The sequence below is a fragment of the Anomaloglossus baeobatrachus genome, chromosome 1 (genome assembly GCF_048569485.1).
Source record: "Anomaloglossus baeobatrachus isolate aAnoBae1 chromosome 1, aAnoBae1.hap1, whole genome shotgun sequence".
In the NCBI taxonomy this organism is placed as follows: domain Eukaryota; kingdom Metazoa; phylum Chordata; class Amphibia; order Anura; family Aromobatidae; genus Anomaloglossus; species Anomaloglossus baeobatrachus.
Window position 1 is genome coordinate 909947351 of NC_134353.1, and position 19448 is coordinate 909966798.

Here is a 19448-nt window from a genome sequence, read left to right on the forward strand (position 1 = left end):
TTGTAAGACACGAAACAAAAGAGTTCACTTACCCAACCAGTTTTGTTTGCTTTTATTTCTCACACCATTATGGCATACATTGGCCTTCCTTCCTCTATGTGGGCTACTACTATTCGCACTGTCCCCCACTATCTTGGACCACATTGTCAATCCTCTGGGGTCTGTGCCTCCTCACTAACACCACACAACTTCATCCACTTCTTGGCCCTGACGGTTCTCTAACCAGAAGACTCTCTAAACCTGCTGGGGTGAGCTGTAGGCTCCAGATCTCCAGAGGTTACCTTAGGGTTCCCTAGCTGATCCTCAAAACAAGAGCATGTCTTCTGACTTTGAACTCACTTCTTGACTGACTCCCTCTGGAGTTCTCCTTCCTAACTATCCACCGTGCCATTTCTCACTCCTCCCTTAACTATTTTAACCCTATGGTATCTCACACCACTTCTAAACTCAATCTACAGCCGGCTAACCTGACCACTGGAACAATCTTTGGTAACATGTTGAACAATCCTAACTCTGCTACACCCTAATGGTATTCCTTTTTAAAACGCTTACATATCTACACATGCATATATAATATACGACAGTAAATACATAAAACATAGCATATTTATATCATGGGGCACTACCCAAATTTTACAGTTACACAACAGGAACAGTCTCTCAGCTTGGTGGTTACATTACTAGAAAGTGACACCCAGTGCTTTTTTGTCGGCACAAAAAAAACATGTCTTGGCAGGAAAAAAGTTGCTTTTTTGTTCTTTATTTTTTTCATGCTTTCATTTTTTTCCATGGTTCTTTTTATGCTTTCATGCTTCTTTTCATTCTTCTTTTCATGCTTTCATGCTTTTTTCATGCTTCTTTTTATGCTTTCATGCTTCTTTTCATGCTTCTTTTCATGCTTTCATGCTTTTTTTCATGCTTCTTTATATGCTTTCATGCTTCTTTTCATGCTTCTTTTCATGCTTTCATGCTTTTTTTCATGCTTCTTTTTATGCTTTCATGCTTCTTTTCATGCTTCTTTTCATGCTTTCATGCTTTTTTCATGCTTCTTTTTATGCTTTCATGCTTCTTTTCATGCTTCTTTTCATGCTTTCATGCTTTTTTCATGCTTCTTTTCATGCTTTCATGGTTTCTTCATGCTTCTCTTCATGCTTCTTTTCATGCTTCCATGCTTTTTTTCATGCTTCTTTTTATGCTTTCATGCTTTTTTTTCATGCTTCTTTTCATGCTTCTTTTCATGCTTTTTTCATGCTTATTTTCATGCTTTCATGCTTTCTTCATGCTTCTCTTCATGCTTCTTTTAATGCTTTCATGCTTTTTTCATGCTTTCATGCTTTTTTCATGCTTCTTCTCATGCTTTCATGCTTTTTTTCATGCTTTTTATGCGTTCATGCTTTTTTTCATGTTTCTTTTCATGCTTCTTTTCATACTTTTTTTCATGCTTTCATGCGTTTTCTTCATATTTCTTTTCATGCTTCTTTTCATGCCTCTAGAAGCAGAAACAATAGACATGTTGCTTCTTTTTTCAGCAACAAAAAAAGCAACTGAAAAAGAAGCAGCATGTTCACAGCAAGCCAAAATTCTCATAGACTTTGCTGGGATGTGATTCCATGCTCTTATTTTTTATTAAAAAAAGCAAGGAAAAAAGGAGTGGGAAAAAAAGCACTGTAGGCACATAGCCACAGTTTAGAACTGTGGCACAAACTTTTTTTTATTGCAATGAGATATAGTAATTAAAGATGAATGAATAAATAAATGAATGAATGAATGAATGGGATGGAAATCGCCTCAAATTTTTTTTGAAAGTTTAGATTTTGGAGTTATAATTAGTGATCAGGAAAGTCCTAGATGCCTCAGTTTAGCATTTTAAGTCCATCAGAAAAGCAAATGATGAGATAAAAAAAATGGGTAAAATGTATCACAATTAGTGTTAAGTAAATACTAAATATTTGTTTTTGGATTGTTCATACCGAAAACCTAGTACTATTCCAGTATTCATCATGAATAATGGACCTAATCCACGTCAATGGGGAATGCGAGCATTTTTCTTAAAGATTTCCCAAAATAATACTCCGATTCCCCACTGACTTGCATTGGGACCGTTATTCGTGATGAATGCAGGTGCTAGGTATTTGATACGAATACCCAGCATCTGGGGTTTTTAGCGTGGCATTAAACCCATTTTCTATTTTTCAACTATATACTATATGCCTTCACGGGGCCGCTGCTGAACCACCAGGATACTCAAGAGCGATTATAAGGGGTTGTGATTGGCACAACCTCATCAGGTGAATGTAACATTCCTTATTTCCTTCTAGCCTCATAACGGGTAAGACCCTAATGCGCTTTCTTTCCCTTCTATAGTAATTTAAATTCTTAGGACCATTATTCGTGATGAATGTAGGTGCTAGGTATTTGCTACGAATAACCAGAATTTGAATATTTAGTATTCACTCATCACTAATAGCTATATATGGACTGCGCTTCCAAAAATAAAATGAATATGCCATACATAAACAAACAATAGTTTATTAAAATCTCAAGTGTTACAAGTTACGTGTTAGGGCCAGGTGGACGGGCAGACCCAGGAGGTGGATCCACTGGGCTGAACACCTCACCGAGGGCAAGGTGCCCGGTAGCCGGAGCACTAGCAGGACAGTCCGTTTAGAGGAGTGGAGTATAGAAGTCCATGGGACCACGGGGTCTCTGATGGTAGTCCGGGTGACGGAGCTCAGGTTCGGAGGCCGAGATGTCATCAGGCAGAGTCCGGAACCAATGGAGCGAGATGGCGGGTCACCACAGGGATCGGAGATGGCTGAAACTGACGGGGTGGCAGGCCGTCACCGTTCGGGGTTCAGGTATCGTCAGGACCGGTTGGCGAGGCAGGAACGGCTCTACGAGAGAGATAGGTGAGTATATCACAGACACAAGGAGACCTGACTCCTAGCTTAGAAAACACGAAGAACAGGCCCCGCCCACTTGGAAAGGATCCCCCTATATACCCAGTACCTGATCCTTCAATATCCTGTTTGAGGACACTGGCCCTTTAAGAAAGGGTCAATGACCGCGCGCGCGCCCTAATGCGCATGCGCGAGGCCCGGGTGCCAGAAGCCAGGGCAGGGAGCGGTGAACAGGAGGCAGGAGAGCCGGCCTGGAGCAGATCTGCCGACGGGCGCCGGGAGCGAGGACCGGGCCGCCTGGGAACCGCCGGTGATGGGGCCTGGAGGCTGTGGAGCGGGGGACGCCTGACAGAGGAGCCGGGGAGCGAGGCAGGGAAGCCGGGGAGCGTGGCAGGTGAGCCGGGGAGCGTGGTAGGGGAGCCGGGAAGCAAGGCAGGGGACCCGGGGAGCATGACATTACGAAGTTCTGCCCTTTCTCCAGACACAAAAAGATAATTATAGAGAATCTCTCACTCTCACCAGGTTTTTGGTATGTATTGTGAGGTCAGCATTATTTACGTATTAAACACTGAATTCAGGGATATGTCATTTATTAGGCCGTGTGTTGTTTACTCACAATAAAGGTTTTATTACCAGGATATTATCACTGCCAGGACTACAGACCACGCAAGCCCTGGTCCAGCCACAGCTCCTCCTCTGATAAGCAGGTCACTGTCAATAAATAATGTACACAGAGAGCTGTGCTGTGGGTGGGGTTAGCTTTCTGAGCTCTGCTTCAATGCTACATCTAAGATCTGTGTGTGTTAACTGCTGCACCAAGTAAAGTAAGTGATACATCATCAGAATCTCTTCTGTTTGTGTAGGGTCTCTTTTCCTACATTATGCTGCTCTCTGATTAGGTAGCAAAAAACCTGAGGACAGATTCTCTTTAAAAGAGTTGAAGTCCTGTAATGTGTAAGATTTTTGAGTTTTTGTATACTTTTGGCATTTTAATTTTATTTATTTTATTTTTAGATACGCAGTCCTTATTTAGTGATGCATTATATACACTTTTTAGGTGTCATCACAGAATATCTATGGTCAGTTATAGAATTTCTACTGATATACTGTATATCTGGATGAACCCAATGATCTCACTACTTTGTGACTTCATCAGACTGGTCTGTGTGCGTTTGTAACAATACGTTCTGATTATTTTCTCTAGATACTCACAGAGTCCATTATTTTTCAGGTTCTATCATAAAATCCTTCTCATGTAACAAATGCCGATGATTCCATCCAAATGGTCACCATTAAAAATGGTGATTATTAGAAAAAGCCTTCTTATTCAGTACAACCAATAATACATAGCACCTTTTACTGCCTTTTCAAAGCTTTTTCAGGATAAAAACTTTTAAGAGGTTGCCCACTACTCGGAGAAACCCTTCTTACATACTGCATTCTATACTGTACAATAAAAATAACAGATACAACCTTGCACTTCCATCAGGGCTCATATGACATTGCTATGCCAGGTGAGCAGGGGCTGGTTTGCAAATTTTGGCCTGGGAGCAATCAGAAAGCAGTGACCCTTGTGGCTCATGGCTGCTTATCTTTAGTCTGCTTATCTCTGGCGGCTGCATTAAAGTAGCATAGGTCACAGGCTTTAAACATAATAGTGGTTGGTACATAGATATGGGAACAGAACGGAACTTACTACATAGATACAAGAAGAGAAAGAAACTACTGCATAGATACAGGAACAGAACCAACATTACTACATCAGAATGGGAGCAGAACCACACTTAGGCTGTGTATCAAAATAAGAGGAACTGCACTTTATTAAAAATTAAAAAAATTGATGTGCGGTCCCCCAATTTTGATACTTAGCCATGGTAAAACCTGACTGCTTAGGCTGGTATTCTCAGACTGGGGAGGCCTATGTTTATTAAGCCGCCCCCAGCCTAAAAATAGCAACCTGTAGCTGCCCGAGATTATCGCATCCATTAGATGCGACAAGCCTGGTGCTTTACCCGGCTCTTCCCGATTACCCTGATGCGGTCGCAATAGGAGTAATGAGGGGTTAATAACAGCCCACAGCTGCCATTAAGCCCTACATTAGTAATGGCAGCATCTTTGAGACACCCCCATCACTAATATGTAAGTGAAATTAAATATACCACAAACACCAAAAAAATCCTTTATTTGCAATAAAATACAAAAAATCACCCTCTTTCACCATTTTATTAACTCCAAACAATCCTGCAGATCCGATGTAATCCACACGAGGTCCCAAGATGATTCAGCTCTGCTACATCCAGATCACAGTGAGCCGCCATAGAGCATGACTGCTTATTCAAGTTCACAGTTCGGGTGCTTTTCAAATGCTGACCATGTGAGGAACATCGCTGTGCTTGGGTACGCTTGGTGCTCAGCCCAGTGCAAGCCGCTTACAGTGTTTGAATGGCTCGCATTGGGGGTAACAACAGCGTGATCGGATGTAGTCTGTACAAAAAATGTGCAAAAAATGCCGCCCACCCAGAAGTGAACTCTTTATGGCTGGCTGCATATGGACGGAGACCAGAACTGCCTAATTAGTGCCCTTCATTGGGATTCAGGTCAAGTCTGGGTCCCAAATCGAACTTTCCCTAAAGTCTGGTTGAATCCGCCGAACCGATCTTACACAGGTCCGCTCATCTCCATTGATGACTTCTTTTTAGGGTAGGTCGTCATAAGATTGGTGGGGGTCTGACACCAAGAAAACCCAGTTAGGGCTGATTTGCAGAGGCCTAAAAACATTGTGCAGAACTTTGGTTTTCTACTACATACACAGCCTACATCTAACTGCCTCCACTGGTATTGATAGTACCTTATCAGTGGCGGAACCCCTAAGTACAGGGTGGGCCATAAGTATGGATACACCCTGATAAAAAAGAGTAAAGTTGAATTGAAAATGGCGGCTTTGCAGATGGTCGCCATGGGCGTCACCTGTCCTCAAATGTTTTGCACCTCCCATGTACTAATATGCACCCAGGGTGTATCCATACTAATGGCCCACCCAGGGTGTATCCATATTTATGGCCCACACTGTATAATACATAGTTCCGTAGGGAACATTATCGCTACGGCAGCGTCACATGCACATACTTGCTCGGCGACGTCGCGGTGACCGCCTAACAATCCCTCTTTCAAGGAGGAGGTGCGTTCGGCGTCACCGCGACGTCACTAAACGGCCGGCCAATAGAAGCGGAGGGGCGGAGATGAGCGGGATGTAACATCCTGCCCACTTTCTTCCTTCTGCATTGCCGTCGGGAGAGGGGTAAGGAGATGTTTGTCGTTCCAGCGGCTTCACACACAGCGATGTGTGACGCCGCTGGAGCGACAAACAACATCGTACCTACAGCAGGAGCTACATTATTAAAATGAATGACGTGACACAGATCACCGATTTTTGACTGTTTCACGCTCGTTCATCGTCGCTCCTAGGATTTACACATTGCCATGTCGCTACCGGCGCCGGATGTGCGTCATAACAACTGTGACACCGACAATATTTCAGTAGCGATGTCGCAAAGTGCAAAGTACTCCTTAGAGTAGAAAAAAAAATTGTTGCAGAAGTCTACATACCCTTTTCTAAAGTTGACCTTAGCCTGTTTCTTCTATGTATTTTTCTAGCACAAAGTTTATACAATTTTTTCTTATACAACACAGCTTAAATCAATGTAGGGCTTGGGAGTCATTGACTCTGATAAATTGGTGCGGCGTCCTCAGGCATTTAGGTAGTTTGGCACATCTTAAATTACAGTAACAAATAAAGGTTATTCTCTTCTGCAACATTCCTACTCCCAATTGTATTTTGCAGAGAGCGGTCTTGTAAAATGTGATGATGGAGGGGATTTTGGTCAGGGGAGAAGTACTGTATTTAGGTCCCTTGGACAGTTCCCAAGTATATGATCTTCATAAATGTCACAATGTTTCCAGCCTTAGATCATTGAGAAGCAATCATGTCCATATCGTCTCTCATAAAAAGAGATTTTGCAGTGAACAATTTCTTCAGTGTTGTATTGTAGATGGAAATGGCGGCTCGTTAAACCCGTCCAATCTATATTTCTCTAATGGCAGAATGGTTAGAGCAGACACAAGGACACATAAAATCTTTTACCTTTTCATTTTCAGTGTATAGTGAAGACTTTATCACAGATGTTAAAACTTCTGATTAGAATTTTAAGGTTTTTGTGTGTATTTGGAACAGGAAAAGTAAAAAACTTCAGTATTAGCACATTGAGGGGTATATAGTAATACAAGTCGCTGCTGATAAGTCTTTGCCTTTACCAAGAAAGAAACGAGATAGGATAAATGAAACTTTACATTTATTCCACATACTCTCAATTGATGTCACCACACTTCTTACATCGATATTCCAAGTTCTGTAAGCCTAGCAAAAAGAAGGATTTTGGTTGTGTCTCAAACCAGGCATCTGTAGCAACCGTGGCATCAGAAATGGTGTGAAACTTAGTACCCTTGAGGTGTTTCTTCAGGTTTGGAAACAGATTATAGTCGGAGGGAGCTAGATCTGGTGAATAAGGTGTGTGGTGAACCAGCTGGAAGCCCAGCTCTGCCAGTTTTGCCGTGCTCGCTTGTGCAGTGTGAGCGGAGGCATTGTCTTGCAGGAACAAGATTCCTTTGGACAGCTTGACGCACCTTTTGGCTGCCTTCAATTGGTACAAAAGGTCAATATAATACCTTGCATCGATGGTGGAACCCTTTTGAAGTTAGTCCACTAGCAGCACGCCCTCCTTATCCCAGAACACAGACACCATCACCTTAGTGGCTAAATTTTTCACCCTGAACGTCTTTGGGTAAGGAGAACCACTGTACCTCCTCTATTTTGACTGCTCCTTGTTTTCAGGGCCATATTAATAAATCCAGGTCTCATCCATAGTGACCAGTTGATCCAGGAAGTTCTTATCAGTCCGGAAACGCTGACAAATTGATCGGGAAGTTTTCACTCGCTTGCTTCTCTGATCTGTTGTCAAACATTTGGGGACCCACTTTGCAGATCGCTTCATGTCCAAATGTTCATGGATAATGACATAAACACATTCACGGGAAATCCCCATGATGTCTGCTATTGCTTTAGCTGAAATTCGTGGATTCTCCAGTATGAGGTTGTGTACAGCATTGACGATCTCCAGAACAACAACCACTCTCGGTCGTCCAGGATGTTCCTCATCATTGGGGCTGAAGTGGCCGTTTTAAATTTGGCAATCCAGTTTTTAACTGTGGAATATGAAGGGCATTGATCCCCCAATGTCTGTGAGCTATCACCATGAATATCCTTCACGGACTTTCCTTGCAGAAACAAGAATTTTATCCCTCCTCTGCTCTCATTTGCAGTGAATATCGCATTAGACTCCACCATTTTCTTTTCATACGTGCGTAGAACACTGTTACCATAAGCTACAAACACAAAATTTTGAAAATATATAATAGACTCATAAGACTTTCATGTGATGTAACATTCGCTACCTTAGAAACAAAAAAAATCATAAAGCCAAAGACTTATCAGCAGTCCCTCGTATTGTAGGATGACTTAATGAATAGGCAAAAAATATTGTTCTTGGTATAATTAATTTGGCATATTACAAGCATGGTGGCGCAGTTTTCTTCCTTGATGGATATTGGTAATAAATACAGCACAAAAACCAATAGGTATACTTATTAGTCATAAAAAATTGAAGGGATCAGCAAATGACTAAAATTTAACTTTTAATAACTACTCATTCAATGTTTACGTCCCAACGGACACACATATACCAATATGCTCCTACAGAGGTAATTGTTGAAAACTAATAACTGTGTCAAGGATCATAAATCAAAACTTTAAGTCATATCAGAAATCTTGGCCAAAGCCTGCCTAGGACACCACTAATTCATAAAAACACAACAAACAAACAAAACAAAACAGTAAACAAAAAAGATGTGTTATTTCAGACTTTAGGGGATAGACAGTGGTCTTACCACACCAAAAAAAAAAGGTAAAGAGAAAAACCCCACAATCGCCGGGGAATCAATCACTCGGCGCTCGCGGTGCAGTCTAGGCTGCACTCTGGAGCTCAGATGGGAGCACCGGAGTGCAATGCAGGTAACTGAATCCAGGCCTGGCATTACTGGAGATTCCTCCGGTAGCCAGTCTGATGCTGGCCAGGGTGCATGGATATTTCTACCAGGCCGGGTTCCTCCAGTGACCACAGACGGAACTGTCCCTAACAAGCCCTGAGGAAGCTACATTCCTTACTAACACCCATAGACTCCCGTAATTACATGGATGGTCCATAGCTGGTTCTGCTATACTGAACCACTATAATGACCCTTCATCTGTCCTACAACACATGACAGGGACAGATATCATTCTGATTGGGAGGGTATATTGGCATGAACCCAGCCAGAAGCAGTCATATCATTGGTGCAGCCTGGCGCCCACACAGGGGCCCAAGAGGTAGAATTGTGCATTTTGATGAGCTCTTAGACTGTAACGGGCCCATGTTCTGTCACACAGGGGCCCTCTTCTTTTGGTGTCTGCCAGTGACATCAGCTGATACACACAGCAGCCTCCAGCTAACACTAAAGAGAAAATATCAATCCTTGTAGATAAAACCCTTAAATGATGAGATTAATGGTGACTGTTGTGTCTAAGGGGTTAGACAATGCATAGAGGTTCAGGTGCTTTGTCACAGCCGCATATAGCCTAACGATGTGTCATATAGCTGCCATCTTAATTCTCCCACTAATCCCTGGATGCCTGTCTGTATAATTAAGCTTTTTGAAATTTGAATTCAAGACACTAAAATGAAAAAAGGTTTTAAGAAATATAATACACAATTTTACAAGAATGGTACATTTGTCCGCTGATCCTTCCTTCAAATATATGAAGTTTGCCAGTGCCATATGTAAAACAACAGCCACACACTATGATGTTCCCACCTCCATACTTCTTTATTGGTATTGGGTTTTTGCCTTTTGGCCTCCAAACATGGTGTATTATGGTCTCCAAAGAGTTCAATTCTGGTCTTACCTAATCACACTATACAGTTAGGTCCAGAAATATTTGGACAGTGACACAATTTTCGCGAGTTGGGCTCTGCATGCCACCACATTGGATTTGAAATGAAATCTCTACAACAGAATTCAAGTGCAGATTGTAACGTTTAATTTGAAGGTTTGAACAAAAATATCTGATAGAAATTGTAGGAATTGTACACATTTCTTTACAAACACTCCACATTTTAGGAGGTCAAAAGTAATTGGACAAATAAACCAAACCCAAACAAAATATTTTTATTTTCAATATTTTGTTGCGAATCCTTTGGAGGCAATCACTGCCTTAAGTCTGGAACCCATGGACATCACCAAATGCTGGGTTTCCTCCTTCTTAATGCTTTGCCAGGCCTTTACAGCCGCAGCCTTCAGGTCTTGCTTGTTTGTGGGTCTTTCCGTCTTAAGTCTGGATTTGAGCAAGTGAAATGCATGCTCAATTGGGTTAAGATCTGGTGATTGACTTGGCCATTGCAGAATGTTCCACTTTTTTGCACTCATGAACTCCTGGGTAGCTTTGGCTGTATGCTTGGGGTCATTGTCCATCTGTACTATGAAGCGCCGTCCGATCAACTTTGCGGCATTTGGCTGAATCTGGGCTGAAAGTATATCCCGGTACACTTCAGAATTCATCCGGCTACTCTTGTCTGCTGTTATGTCATCAATAAACACAAGTGACCCAGTGCTATTGAAAGCCATGCATGCCCATGCCATCACGTTGCCTCCACCATGTTTTACAGAGGATGTGGTGTGCCTTGGATCATGTGCCGTTCCCTTTCTTCTCCAAACTTTTTTTTCCCATCATTCTGGTACAGGTTGATCTTTGTCTTATCTGTCCATAGAATACTTTTCCAGAACTGAGCTGGCATCATGAGGTGTTTTTCAGCAAATTTAACTCTGGCCTGTCTATTTTTGGAATTGATGAATGGTTTGCATCTAGATGTGAACCCTTTTGTATTTACTTTCATGGAGTCTTCTCTTTACTGTTGACTTAGAGACAGATACACCTACTTTACTGAGAGTGTTCTGGACTTCAGTTGATGTTGTGAACGGGTTCTTCTTCACCAAAGAAAGTATGCGGCGATCATCCACCACTGTTGTCATCCGTGGACGCCCAGGCCTTTTTGAGTTCCCAAGCTCACCAGTCAATTCCTTTTTTCTCAGAATGTACCCGACTGTTGATTTTGCTACTCCAAGCATGTCTGCTATCTCTCTGATGGATTTTTTCTTTTTTTTCAGCCTCAGGATGTTCTGCTTCACCTCAATTGAGAGTTCCTTAGACCGCATGTTGTCTGGTCACAGCAACAGCTTCCAAATGCAAAACCACACACCTGTAATCAACCCCAGACCTTTTAACTACTTCATTGATTACAGGTTAATGAGGGAGACGCCTTCAGAGTTAATTGCAGCCCTTAGAGTCCCTTGTCCAATTACTTTTGGTCCCTTGAAAAAGAGGAGGCTATGCATTACAGAGCTATGATTCCTAAACCCTTTCTCCGATTTGGATGTGAAAACTCTCATATTGCAGCTGGGAGTGTGCACTTTCAGCCCATATTATATATATAATTGTATTTCTGAACATGTTTTTGTAAACAGCTAAAATAACAAAACTTGTGTCACTGTCCAAATATTTCTGGCCCTGACTGTATTCTTCCAGTATTTCACGGATTTGTCTAAATGTTGTTGAGCAAGCTTTATACGTGCTTGAACATGCTTTTTGTTGAACAATGGAGTCTTGCTTCGTGAGCATAGACAAAGGCCATTAATTATTGTTTGCTTTGAAACAATTGTACTTGTTGATTTCAGGTGTTACTGTAGCTCTCTACAGGTGGTCTTTGGCTCTTGGACCACTCTTCTAATATGTCTTTTCACTCCTCTGAAAATTTGCACGAAGCACCTGGCCATGGCCATTTTCTGGTGAAATAATTATCTTTCCAGTTCCAAATGATGGCCCCAATAGTGCTCACTGGGACCTTCAGTAGTTTAGAAATTCTTCTGGAACCAGTGTAGTCAGTATGTTTTGCAAGGAAAAGGTTTCAAAGATCTTGAGACAGCTCACTAGTTTTACCCATCATGAGTTGTTTCTTGTGTGGCACCTTGGTAATGAGACAATTTTTTAGAGGCCATGAGTTGAACCAGCTGATATTATTTATTGCTAAGTGACAGGATTGTTTTTATAATTCCTGATAGATTCCAGCTTTTTGCACCTTTCTTTCTTTATATGTTCAATACTTTTTCCCAATATCATTTCTCACCATTACTTTTAACTTAATTTATGAACATTTATTTTTTTGTTTTTTGAATGACCGGATTGGATTGGTTGTTACCAACATCTGATGAGAAAGTCATGTCAATAACACCTTTAGAAATATATTTACCTTCGAAAATCGGTAACATGTTCTATACTTCTTTCATCAGATGTTTATATTTACTGATATTCATCAGAAAGTAATAATATGTCTGTTGCTACAATGTATGGGACCTTGTGAAATATTATCACATTAGCCTTAGGGCGGCTTTGCATGTTGCAACATCGCACGTGCGATGTCGGTGGGGTCAAATCGAAAGTGACGCACATCCGGCGTCACTTTCGACATTGTAGTGTGTAAATCCTAGATGATACGATTAACGAGCGCAAAAGCGTCGTTATCGTATCATCGGTGCAGGCTCTGACATTTCCATAATGCCGATGCCGGGACAGGTACAATGTTGTTCCTCGTTCCAGCAGGCAGCACACATCGCTGTGTGTGAAGCTGCAGGAGCGAGGAACATCACCTTACCTGCCGCCGGTGGCTATACGGAAGAAAGGAGGTGGGCGGGATGTTTACATCCTGCTCATCTCCGCCCCTCCACTTTGATTGGCCGCCTGCCGTGTGACGTCGCTCTGATGTGTACGACCCGCCCCCTTACGAAGGAGGCGGGACGCCGGCCAGAGCGACGTCGCAAGACAGGTGAGTGCATGTGAAGCTGGCGTAGCGATAATGTTCGCTACACCAGCAATCACAAGATGTTGCTGCTGCGACGGGGACTATCGCGTGCGACATCACAGCATCGGCTTGCGATGTTGCAACGTGCAAAGCCCGCCTTAATCTCTATTCTGGCATTTGACTCATGATTTGTCTTATGACTAAACAGGTTAAACCATTTAATACTGTCCACGAGGCAATCATTTATCTGAGTATGTTACTCTGCTTTCCGTATGTTAGTGATTGTTTAAAACATGATTTCCTTTATTTTACATCTTTATCTTTATCTTTAACTCAAGTAAGTTATGGACTCTAGACTTTATCATTTTTTTTGTCTTAAAAGCAAGAATTTTTGTTTTTGGTACTCTGATATCTTGCCATCATGTGTTAGGGGCACTTTGCACGCTGCGACATTGCAAGCCAATGCTGCGATGCCGAGCATGATACTCCCCGCCCCCGTCGCAGCTGCGATATCATTGTGATAGCTGTCGTACCGAACATTATCACTACGGCAGCTTCACATGGACTCACCTGTCCTGGGACGTCGCTCTGGCTGGCGACCCACCTCCTTATTAAGGGGGCGGGTCGTACAGCGTCACTTCGACGTCACACGGCAGGCGGCCAATAGGAGTGGAGGGGCGGAGATGAGCGGGATGTTAACATCCCACCCACCTTCTCCCTTCCACATATCCTACGGGAGCCGCGGTGACGCCGGTAGGAGATGTTCCTCGCTCCTGCGGCTTCACACACAGCGATGTGTGCTGCTGCTGGAGCGGGGAACAACATCGGACCATCGCGTCAGCGTAATTATGGATTACGCCGACACTACACCGATGATACGATTACGTCGTTTTTGCGCTCGTTAATCGTATTATCTAGACTTTACACACTACGATGTCGCCTGCGATGCCGGATGTGCGTCACTTTCAGTTTGACCCCACCGACATCGCAGCTGCGATGTCGTAGTGTGCAAAGTACCCCTTAGAAATGTAACAAACTAATATAATTTTTCACATTCACCAATCAGCATAAATACTGTTATTTTAGGATTTATTTTTTTTACAAAGATCATAATTATAAAGGATACAAAATACAATAACATTTTTGAAAATGTTGTCCCAATTATTTATGTGTTATTTATTTAGACAGCAGTGTGTAAATGTTTGGGTAGGTCTGCAACAATGCTGCAAACTCGGAAATCTTTCAATAATAGAACTGTTTAAAAGTTTATGCAGTATTTATCAAATAAAATTCAAAGTGAATGAATAAAAGAGAAATCTATATCAAATCAATATTTAGTGCGACCACCTTTTGCCTCCAAAAACATATGAAAGCATCAGTTCTTCTTGTATGCTTGCACACAATTGAAGGAACTTGGCAGGAAGAATGTTTGAAACATTTTGGAGGACTAACCACAGATCTTCTGTGTATGAGGCTTGCACAAATTCTTCTTCTTCATCCTGTAATCTTAGAATGATGGAATGATAATGAGATCAGGGCTCTGTGGGGGTCGGATCATCACTTCTAGATTCTTTAGGGTGCGTGCCCATGATCAGTACTTGCAGCGTTTTGGATGTAGCATGCTTCAGCTGCGTTCAAAATGCTGCTTTGTACAGTACAAGCATAATGGATGGGATTTCTAGAAATCCCGTGCCCACTGTGCTTGTTTTTTCCACAGGAAACACGTATCTGCGGTGCGTCTTTCCACACCTCAGCATGTCAATTGTTTGCTGCGGAATTACCTGCGTCCTCCATAGGAAGAACACAAGCAGGAGACCGCAGCGCACTGAACCCTGATCGTGGGTACAATCAGCTGTGGTCTCCTGCATTCACCTGTGGAGGAGACGCGCAACCCTGTAGGTCAGGACTCTCTGCGTTCAGAACACAGAGAGTCCTCATCGTGGGCACATACCCTTATTTTTCTTTGTGCTGAAGATGGTTTTCAATGACGTTGGCAGAATGTTTCTGGTTGTTGTCTGTAGCACCCCTAAGGTACTAGGTGCCACAAATGTAACCCATGAAAATCCAAACTCCAGAATATCCGTGCCAGAGTAAACACACCAGCACCTTCAGCCACACACACAACCCCAACACCAACCTGGGAGACTGCCTAGTAACAGGTAAAAGGGCAGGGCACTGATTGGATAGTAGCCACTCAACCTGAGGGAGAGACCCAGCGAGGGGGAGGGGTCAGTGGTCAATTGGAAAAGGCGGGAGGAAGTGGTGTGCAGTCAGTAGAAAGTCTATCAGGAGAGTCTGTCAGGAGAAGTCTGTCAGACAATGAGGTGAAGAAGGAAGTACTGAGTCTGAAGAGAGGAGGAGAGGAGTAGTAGTCGGAAGTAGTAGAAAGTGTAAAGTACTGAAAAAAACTGCAGTGAGAACAGAGTGCTGTAAAAGGAGTGAGAACTGTGGAGTATGGAACGAGACTCCAGGCACCGTGGGTTACCTGTGGAAGCAGCAGACTCCAGGTACCACGGAGGGCCTGTGGAAATTCGGAACCAATGCTCACAAGACTCAGCACAAGGCGAGGTGCAGACCCTAGGACAGTGGGACACTTTACGGTCAGCCGTTCATTCTGCCGGGCGAGAAGATATCCAGGGTCCATTGCCAACCCAAAAAGTCTGAAGAACAAGCAGCAAAGAGGGGACCGAGGACTGAACCCCTTAAATAGTCCAGGCTGCCTGCAATAGGACCAAGACAGAAACAGAGGGGTTCCCAAGTAGCTCCAGACCACGGGAGCCCATCAACAATAAGTGTGCACAGAGGACAGCCAACCCAGGTCAAAGCTGGCACGGAGAACAAGGGGAGCGGATACACCTGGAACCGGCACCAGCGGGTTCAGGTACAATCACTGCAAAGTAAAGAAAGGCAAGTTAAACTACAACACTGGTGTGGACTGTTTCCTTGACGGCGTAAACTCACATAGACTGTTCCCCACTACAACCCCCATCATCCACTGCTGGGGCCTGTCCCTGCTTGCGGAGGGCTCTAACCATCCAAGCTGCATTACTCCATTAGCCCCAGCAGAAACCTGCAGCAGCGGCCCCAAATAACCTGACCGCACACCGCAAGTGGCGTAGTCGCCAAAAACTCTTTCATTTTTATTTTCTTTTATTTAAAACCACCTTTATTTACTCCAGAAGATACCGCAAGGGCCACGGAACCGGAACTGGACACCCGCCACGGCTGACGTCCCCAGACTAGTCCGGTCTGGTTCTGAGTCTCCCAGCCCTGGGGTGGGCGTGTCATTGTCCACCAGCAGAACAAATGTGTAGGCACTCAAACACTTCCCTCTGCACAGTTGCGTTGCCTGGCCTTTTTTTCCCATGTTAAAGGTATAGCTTTTTTGCCAATCTGAAGGCATCATGTTCCACACACTGGCTGACTTCAGCCACCACGGATCAAGCCGCACAAGTGATTAGTTGGACAGACAGGTTTCTGGCGATTTCTCCCCACTAGAGTGACAGGTCTCTCCTCGTGTAAGTGCTGCCGGGGAACCTTTATGACTAGTCTCTTATACAGTTTGGTCCCTGGTGACTTTTAAAGCACAGATCTGATGTTTTATTTATTTCAACACCAGGGTGGTAACACTAATGCATATTCCCTGCCCCTAGCAATATACGGTACTTACCGGACACCATCTTCTTCTGTTCACTGGGCCACTCTGGTCATTTTCTGTCATGCAGCCACTGTCTGAGGTACGCTACCTGTGAATTGGTCAACATATAGCAGCTATCAGGTTCCTGTTAACAAATATTACATTTTCACATATACACATATGAACTTGCAGAGCAAATGTCCATCTCCAGGGTTCCTCAATGAACTGTCTGCTCATACAATGAATGGTAGGAAATCAGATCACTGTGTAAACACGAACTATATGGCCTTAGAATGGTTAGACTGGCAATAAGGGCACAAGGCATTTCTATGGCTACTTTTTTTCTTGGCAACCATATGCTTCCTCATGTTAGTGCCATTATGTGTTGGTACATAGCTGGTGATTTACTACTTTTCAAGAACAATTTGATGGGTTGACCAGGACTTTACCATTGATTGCCTGTTATCGGTTAGGTCATCAATGTCTAATTGGTAAGAGTGTGACACTTGGTACCCCAGTTGATCATCTGTTCCTGGTGTAGCCGCCATCTGGAACTACTCAGTTGCAGAACTGCACATATCTGACAAAAGGATAGTGTCCATGGCTGGGTGTTGCACATGTGCCCCCTATTGATTTGAATCGGGGGCAGATTTGCAGTACTTAGCTGAAACCACCATAATGTCACACCCGGGAATAGAAACTATACTGGCTGTATAGGACAGCACAAAGGAGTGCCCTATCACTAGGGAAAGGGGGAAGTGGTGACCCCTGACAATAACCTGCAGCTCACCCTCACTGCCCTCGCCAGCCCTATACATATCCTGTACCTGTCGCAAAGCAGGAATATCTCAACCCTAGGAAAACCCTGATCTTGGCCCTAAGAAAGGATGAAAGGTGTGAGCTCTATAAGTCACTAAAGGAAGACACAAGAGAACAGCAATCACCAGAGCCCTGGTAGATAGCAAAAGAAAACATTTAACTGAGCTGCAACAACCACAGAAGTTTGGAGCAACAGAAGATGACCTTTTCAGAGCACAGCAAGGAACAAACTATAAACTGCACCTAAATATTCCTAGGGTGAGGTTTATGAAGGAAGTTAGGGACTGGCAATTGAGAGGAAAAACTGACAGTTTCCCTGGGTCCTAGAGTCTTCAGCTGCAGAAACAGGGAACTGTCGGATAACAACACATGCAGTAAATCTGTGATTTTCTAACACTCGCTGCCACCGGATTGTCAGCCGGCCTTGACACATCCGTGACACATACAGTTTATAAAGCTGTGCTGAGCAACTCCACATCTGAGTAGTTCAAGCGGTGGCATCAGGAACAGCTGATCAGTGGGGTACTGGGTGTCACACTTCAATCAATCAGAAGTTGATGACCTATCCTTAGGATAGGCCATCAATGGTAAAGTCCTGGACAGCCACTTTAAGGTTTTTACCTTGCTAGTTTATTCCTTGACCCTTCAAGAACCTATATTTCAGTGATTAGTAAATTGCTTACTTAATGATAATCTGTTTGCCCGATTCATGTGCTGTTATATACAGGGTTGAATTGCTAGCAGAGAATGACCATTATTTTAGTCTGTAACTACATTTATGCAAATGAACCTGGTAATGAGGTTTCTAAAATGCAAGTTAGCCAACATACCATCTGAGGTTACGTTTTCCTAATTGGATTATACAAATTGCACATTGCAGAAATTATCCCAATGTATTATTAATTTTATAATTGTGTCGGCACATTCCTCTGACATAAAATGATGGGCTTAATTGAATGATCATGGCAGGTAGCTGCATGCTGCAGTAATTTAATTTGGATGTTCATAGCACCATTGGAGCCCGGTCAAGCCGCAATCTGATAATTAGACATCGTGTCCTTTTTCCTCTCGAAGTTTGTAATGTGCATGTGATGAGGTTATGAGTGACGGATAAGGGAAATATCCCATCAGTATATTACTAATTTATTACCTTCTTTTGATACAAAGACAAGTTTAATGAGAAGCAGCAAGTGAAATAGATCCCTGTAGTCACATCGACTTATCTACAAATCCTCCGAATCGGTCCCAAACCAAGCATTCAAAGTTGACCATACATAAGGTTAGGAAGTCATTTAGCTCATTTAAATAAATTAACATATACTGTACTGAGATTTCTATTAAATATGCATTAGTCAAACACTTTTCAAAAAAAAAAAATAGTTAGTCTAAAGAAGTATAACCATAAAAAGCATCGTGTATTCAAGACGCGTTGAGCTGTCTTGTTCCAAATTATAACTTTGCGTTCCTAAACCCGATCACCAACCATGCATAATTTACAGAGATTTAGGAAACCCTCCACCGCCTACACAATTATATATATATACAGTACAGACCAAAAGTTTGGACACACCTTCTCATCTCTAGAAGAACTGTTAAGAGGAGACTTTGTGCAGCAGGCCTTCATGGTAAAATAGCTGCTTGGAAACCACTGCTAAGGACAGGCAACAAGCAGAAGAGACTTGTTTGGGCTAAAGAACATAAGGAATGGACATTAGACCAGAGAAAATCTGTGCTTTGGTCTCATGAGTCCAAATTTGAGATCTTTGGATCCAACCACCGTGTCTTTGTAGAAAAGGTGAGCGGATGGACTCTACATGGCTGGTTCCCACCGTGAAGCATGGAGGAGGAGGTGTGATGGTGTGGGGGTGCTTTGCTGGTGACACTGTTGGGGATTTATTCAAAATTGAAGGCATACAGAACCAGCATGGCTACCACAGCATCTTGCAGCGGTATGCTATTCCTTCCGGTTTGCATTTAGTTGGACCATTTATTTTTCAACAGGACAATGACCCCAAACACACGTCCAGGCTGTGTAAGGGCTATTTAACTAAGAATGAGAGTGATGAGGTGCTACGCCAGATGACCTGGCCT

General features: G+C 43.1%; 1 long non-coding RNA gene across 1 annotated transcript in view; it reads right to left on the minus strand.

The window, feature by feature from the left end:
• Positions 1-2565: 2565 nt before the first annotated feature.
• Positions 2566-19448, minus strand: part of LOC142302054 (uncharacterized) — a 36898-nt gene continuing 20015 nt past the window's right edge. The window contains exons 3-4 of the long non-coding RNA XR_012752923.1: positions 16572-16647; positions 2566-2894 (exon numbers count right to left, since the gene is read on the minus strand). This is a non-coding gene — a long non-coding RNA (uncharacterized LOC142302054). The remainder of the gene's footprint in view (positions 2895-16571; positions 16648-19448) is intronic.